This window comes from Rattus norvegicus, chromosome 5 (assembly GCF_036323735.1).
Source record: "Rattus norvegicus strain BN/NHsdMcwi chromosome 5, GRCr8, whole genome shotgun sequence".
Taxonomy (NCBI): Eukaryota; Metazoa; Chordata; class Mammalia; order Rodentia; family Muridae; genus Rattus; species Rattus norvegicus.
In genome coordinates, this window is record NC_086023.1 from 150,047,153 (window position 1) to 150,053,200 (window position 6,048).

General features: G+C 48.3%; 1 protein-coding gene across 2 annotated transcripts in view; it reads left to right on the forward strand.

The window, feature by feature from the left end:
* Positions 1 to 2,169: 2,169 nt before the first annotated feature.
* Positions 2,170 to 6,048, forward strand: part of Ptafr (platelet-activating factor receptor) — a 29,739-nt gene continuing 25,860 nt past the window's right edge. Inside the window, exon 1 of one of the 2 annotated variants that reach the window (XM_063288332.1) lies at positions 2,170 to 2,901. The gene's annotated coding sequence lies outside the window, so the exon portion shown is untranslated. The remainder of the gene's footprint in view (positions 2,902 to 6,048) is intronic. The other variant, XM_006239063.5, reaches the window with a different exon arrangement.

Genomic DNA, 6,048 nt, shown 5'->3' on the forward strand with positions numbered 1-6,048 from the left:
CAGGCAAGTTCATTATCTTGCATGGCCCAGCCCTGAGAGTGTCTTGCAGCTGGACGCACATAGCTCCCTACACTAATTTGTTAAGTCTTAGCCAGTTTACCTACAAAATGGGACTAAGGGCTGGGGACATACTCTGGTGGAGTGCTTGCCTAGCATGTGTGAGGTTCAGTAAAGGTAAGTGCAGGAATATCACGTATGGCAAGGCTGACGGCTGTGTATGAGGCCCTGACTTCAGCACCACCAACAGTTTTGATTGATTTCACCGTAGGAAATCACTGTTTCGGATCTGGATCTGACGTCGTCACCACACTGTCCTCTGTGGGTGTTGTTAGTATCCTATCTGTAAAGTAAGATGCCGCTCACTCTGAGGGTGAAATGTCCTGTGTACACTCATCCGCTTGCAGTGTATGCTCAGCCTGTGGGAGGGGCGTAGTAGGTGTAGAGCTGATGCCTGAATGACTGGGCATTCTGTTGTGCCGCCTGTGGGCGTGTCCAAGTGAGATGGCTACCGAAGGCAAGGTGCGCACATCTTCAGTTTGTTCCTTGTGGGTGGAGGCTGGGCCTTGAGGTCAGGCTTCCAGGTATAGCTGGGCGTGTCCAAAGCACGTAAGCTACAGTAAAAGCAAGGCAGAGGGAGGGAAGTGTGGTCACTGCAGAACTACTGCATGTCCTGAGCTGATGCAGTGTCCGGGGCAGGGAGCAGCTCCCAGAGCTTTCCAGGCAGGCAGAGTGAGTGGCCCCTCCTGCTTACAGGCACTCCTGCTGGAAGTCGTGGTTCCGTTCAGCCACTTGCAAGCCCACCTTGCTTCTCAGAAGGCCATGCCAGCAATAAGCCACAGCAATTAGCCTACTCCATCAACAAACAGGTTGATTGGAAGGAAGTCAGACACTTGGGGACTCTCCACTGTATGCCTTACAGCTGAGGCGCAAAGACTGAGGGAGGCACACGGACCCTCTACTCTGGAGGCTTTTGCTTCTGTCCTTGGAAGCCAGTGAGGGCCTCCTGGAGAGTGTGATGTTCAGTGGGAGTTGCACAGTTTCAGTCGCATGATAAAATACGGTGCTGGGATTCACAGCTTCCAAGACACCAGGGAATGGCTGCCCTGTGGCTATTCACAGCCTCTGAGACACCAGGGAGTGACCAGGAGGGTATGTCTTTTCAGTTGCAGGAAGCTTGTGTCGACACTAGACCGCTGAGTGAAAGGTCCAGGAAGCAGTTTCCCCAGATGTGCTTGTCCCGCAAATGGGTCTGAGGACATTTCTAGTGAACAGAGTGCAGCAGTGGAAAACAGGCAGAATAAGCCTTGCTCCTGTGGGCTGGGCACCTCCAGTTCCCAAAGAGGTTGTCAGTGAAAGGAGGAATCTGGAGCAGTGAACAGTGACTGACACAGCTGAAGAGGACATGAGGGGATGATGTTTAGGTCAGGAGCAGTGACCCCAGATGGCTGGCAGTGAGGTCATACCCAGGAACACTCTGCTTGGAGCATGGGGACAAAGCTAGAATCATGAGTTCCTTGTCACCTTCAGCTATTTGCGTTTCAGTGAGGACATGGTATTTTCTAGAAGGAACAGTCCATTTTCTTTCTGCCACATTTTGGCCATGGCCTGGTGTAGAAGAAGAGCAATGACCCTCACCCGTGCATAACTGTTTAGAACAGCTTTCTCTGTGGTGATCAGACTAGAGAGAGTCTTGGGCACTGAATTGAAGTCTTGCAGCCAAGTCTGACCTCTAACCTAGGGCAGTACCTCTGCAGCCCCTTGTCCCCCAGAGTGGGAAAGAGGAGGCCCCGGCAGCAGGAGAAAACTCCCTCACTGGAGGGTTGCTAAAAGAGCCTCTCCACTCCTTTTCCTGTGGCCTGGGTGAGTCAAAGCCACTACCCCACACCTTCCACGGTACAGCCAACAGCTAACAAGGCCTCACTGGGTACAGGTAAAGTGGAGAGAGCCGGTGAGGTAGGGTAAGGATCTCAGCATTTGAGTCAGTAATGATGTCAACTCTTAAGCCTTAATTCGTCTTGTGAAGTAGAGATTGTGCCTTTAGCCATTGCAACCGTTGTAGGCAACTGGGCACCACTTTGGTAGTCCAGTCAGCATTTTGGTGAGGAAGTAGGAGGAGAGGGTCAGTGTAGAAGCAGGAACTCCAGCCAAGCCCTTAGTCCTTGTCGGGGCTTCCATCAGACAAAGGGCTCCTCAGAGGAAGGGTTGTCTACCTCCCTCTCAGCTGAGGTAGCTTCAGAAGGCGGCATTGTCTCCCAACAGACTAGACATCCCCAAAGGCAAGGTTATCAGTCTTCCTTGCTTGGTCGTCTGGGAGCCTCAGTGTGTCCCCTCAGACAGGTGTCTATCAGCTTTGAGCCTTTTCGATCAGTCTTTCTGATTTGTGACTGTCCTGTTGATGTGTGGGCTTCTAGGGACAATGGAAACTTCTAGGGAAACTTCCTTTCTCCCCTTTAGACAAGGAGCCCGATTCTTTAATTTTTGTTTCCCCATGCCCAGCCCTTCCTCCCAGAGGGGCTCGGCTTTAGATGGGCCGGGTGTTGGCTGAATTGTGTAGATCCTGGTTGGGTGGGACTATTTTGGGGAAGCTTGGGGTTGGGACTCTGCCCAGGGAGTTAGCTTCCTGGCCTCAGGTGCCCTACTGTTCAACAGAGGCGGCAGGCAAGCTTCTCCTAGTTATTCATTCTACCGTCAGCTTTGAGTAAAAAGGGATGGGAGGGCGAAATGAAGTGAATCACACACTTGGGTCTGGGCCTGACCCTGCCTACTCCTCCCTCATTCTATATCCGGCTTCCTGTGCTCTGAGAAATCAAGGAAACATGCTCTCAAAGAAGCAAGCTCTCAGCGGCTTCCGTCCCCTGCAGCTCCACCATCTCTTGAACAAGCATCTTCACCACTGCTCAGGTAAGAAGTGGGATTCAGTGTAACTGTCTCCCTCCCTCTCTCTCTCTCTCATGCACACACACACACACACACACACACACACACACACACACACACACACAGGTCACATCCTCTTAGTCCTCATCTTTACACATGAACACACACAACTTTCACACACATCATACAGAATGCAGCATGCATGGGGACCTACGCCTGTAGTGGACAGAGGCAGGAGAATCAGGAGGTCCTCAGCTGTAGAGCAATTATGAGGTTACTGAGCTCCGTGAGACCCTATTTAAAAGAAACAAAAACAACCCTGCAAAACGAAACCAGGGCTGGAGAGTCGGATGGCTCAGTGGTTAGGAGCAAATACTGGTTTTGAAGAGGACCTAAAGGGAGTGGGGTGAGGACCTGAGTTCAGTTTCCAGCACCCATGTCATGTGCTTTCAGCTCCAGTTCCAGGGGCTCTGTCGCCCTCTTCTGGCCACTGAAGGTTTGCGCACTCAAGTGCACAGACACACATAGGCCCAGAGACCCATCCATACACATAATTTAAAAACAAAACAAAGCGGGCTAGAGAGGTGGCTCAGTGGTTAAGAGCACTCAGTGCTCTTCAAGAGGTCCTGAGTTGGGTTGGGGATTTAGCTCAGTGGTAGAGCGCTTGCCTAAGAAGCGCAAGGCCCTGGGTTCGGTCCCCAGCTCCGAAAAAAAAAAAAGAACCAAAAAAAAAAAAAAAGAGGTCCTGAGTTCAAATCCTGACAACCACATGGTGGCTCACAACCATCTGAAATGGGATCTGATGCCCTCTTCTGGTGTGTCTGAAGACAGTTAACAGTGTAGTTATATATAATAAATAAATAAATCTTAAAAAAAAAAACAAAGCAAAATCTGGAGCTGGAGAGATGGCTCAGCCCTTAAGAACATGTGCTGTTCTTGCAGTCGACCTGAGTTCAATTTCTATCAGGTGGCTCACCACCATTTGTAACTCCAACTTCAGGGGATGGGACACCCTTGTACCCCAACACAGAACATGTACACAAGACGTGTGATTTCAAATAAATGAATTTTTAAAAATCTTTTTTTAAAAAAAAACCCCACAATGTCCCTGCTACATATCCACATACACACAAACAGACCCTTGTCATCCACAGATCAAACCCATGACCACCCGCTACACATAACACTATACCACACACAGACTGTCATCAACAGATATAACATTCCTGTGGATCATTTGATGAATGAAACACACTATTACACATACAGTGAGTGTAATTGCACTGGCAAGCACCCCCTTGCCACGTAGAAGAGCCTCTAGTTCCTCACTGCAATCGAGCCTGCTGCCGAAGGTCACATAAATACACACACACACACATGCACACACACATGCACACACACACATGCACACACACACACACACACACACACACACACACACACACACATGCCGCAGTTCCCTTTGCTTAGTAGGGTGCCACCTCAGCTAAGCCTGGGTTGGACCTGCTTCTGAGTTCTAGTCGGTTTCTTTGGACTCTGTCTACCCTATGTTAACCATTTCTCGCCTGGATGCCGTAACTTTGGACTAAGATTTGATATGATCAGGAGACACCGATTATCATACCTCCTGGTCTGTGTGTGTTCACTCTTCAGAAAGTTGGTGGCTACTCTTGGATCTTTGTTTTTTCATTTGGGATTCATTTACTCGGTCAGCTCATAAAGTTCCTTGGGACATTCTCTTTTTTTTTTCTTTTTTTCCTTTTTTTTCTTTTTTTTCTTTTTTTTCGGAGCTGAGGACCGAACCCAGGGCCTTGCGTTTGCTAGGCAAGCGCTCTACCACTGAGCTAAATCCCCAACCCCTTCCTTGGAACATTCTTCTGGGATATGAACATGCGTGTTTGCCTGTGTGCATGCTATAAGATATACAGCTCACGTGTGAACCCACGCACGATGCATACAGAAGTCAAAGAAGGATACTAGGTACCTTTGTCTATTACTCTCCTACTTATTATATCTTATTTCAAGACAGGGTTTCTCTGCAGATCCCTGACTGTCCTGAAACCCTCTCTGTAGACTAGGCTAGCCATGAACTCAAGAAATTCATCTGCCTCTTGGGAATAAAGACCTGCACCACCATGCCGGGCCCTAGCCAAGGTTCTGTGATGGTTAATGAAAGACCGAACCTCGGGGCTGGAGAGATGACTCAGTGGTTAAGAGCACTGACTGCTCTTCCAGAGGTCCTGAGTTCAAATCCCAGCAACCACATGGTGGCTCACAACCATCTGTGATGAGATCAGATACCCTCTTCTGGTGTCTGAAGACAGTTATAGTGTACTTATATATAATAAATAAATAAATATTAAAAAAAAAAAAAAGACCGAACCGGCTAGAGAGATGGCCCAGTGGTTAAGAGCACCTGCTCAGTGTTCAGAAGACCTTGTTTGGTTTTTCAACACCCACAGTGGGCAGCTCACAATGGCCGCTGTCCCAGTTCCAGGGGATCGAACACTGTCTCCTGGCCTCAGTGGGTACCCACACACATGTATTATACAAACACACATAAATAAAAATGTTTTTAGAAAAAGAAGGAAAATACAGTCCAGCGTGCCTCATGTGAGTGCCACTGACTTCCAGAGGCATTCCTTTGCCGTCCCCAAAGGTGGCTATTGATAGCATATGTCCAGCCTCTACCTGTAAGACGTCACCAGCCACCCCTGCTCCTGCTATTGTACCTACTAAACATGTCTGCAGACTCTGAAGACATCCAAGGGAGGGTAGAAAGCCACGCTCTGAGAATCGCAGGTGTGGGTCCATGCCTCCTTACAACATGTAACTTAATCTCATAGATACCCACACTCTTAAATGTTTGGGGATAATATTTTATTATTTTATACATGTTGCTCTTATATTTATTAATTTTTTTAAAGATTTATTTATTATATATATAAATATACTGTAGCTGTCTTCAGACACACCAGATGAGGGCATCGGATCTTATTACAGATGGTTGTGAGCCACCATGTGGTTGCTGGGATTTGAACTCAGGACCTCAGGAAGAGCAGTCAGTGCCCTTAACCACTGAGCCATCTCTCCAGCCCTCTTATATTTATTTTTATTTCATGAGTGTTTTGCATGCAGGTAGGTACCTGATGGTTATCCACAGAGGCCAGA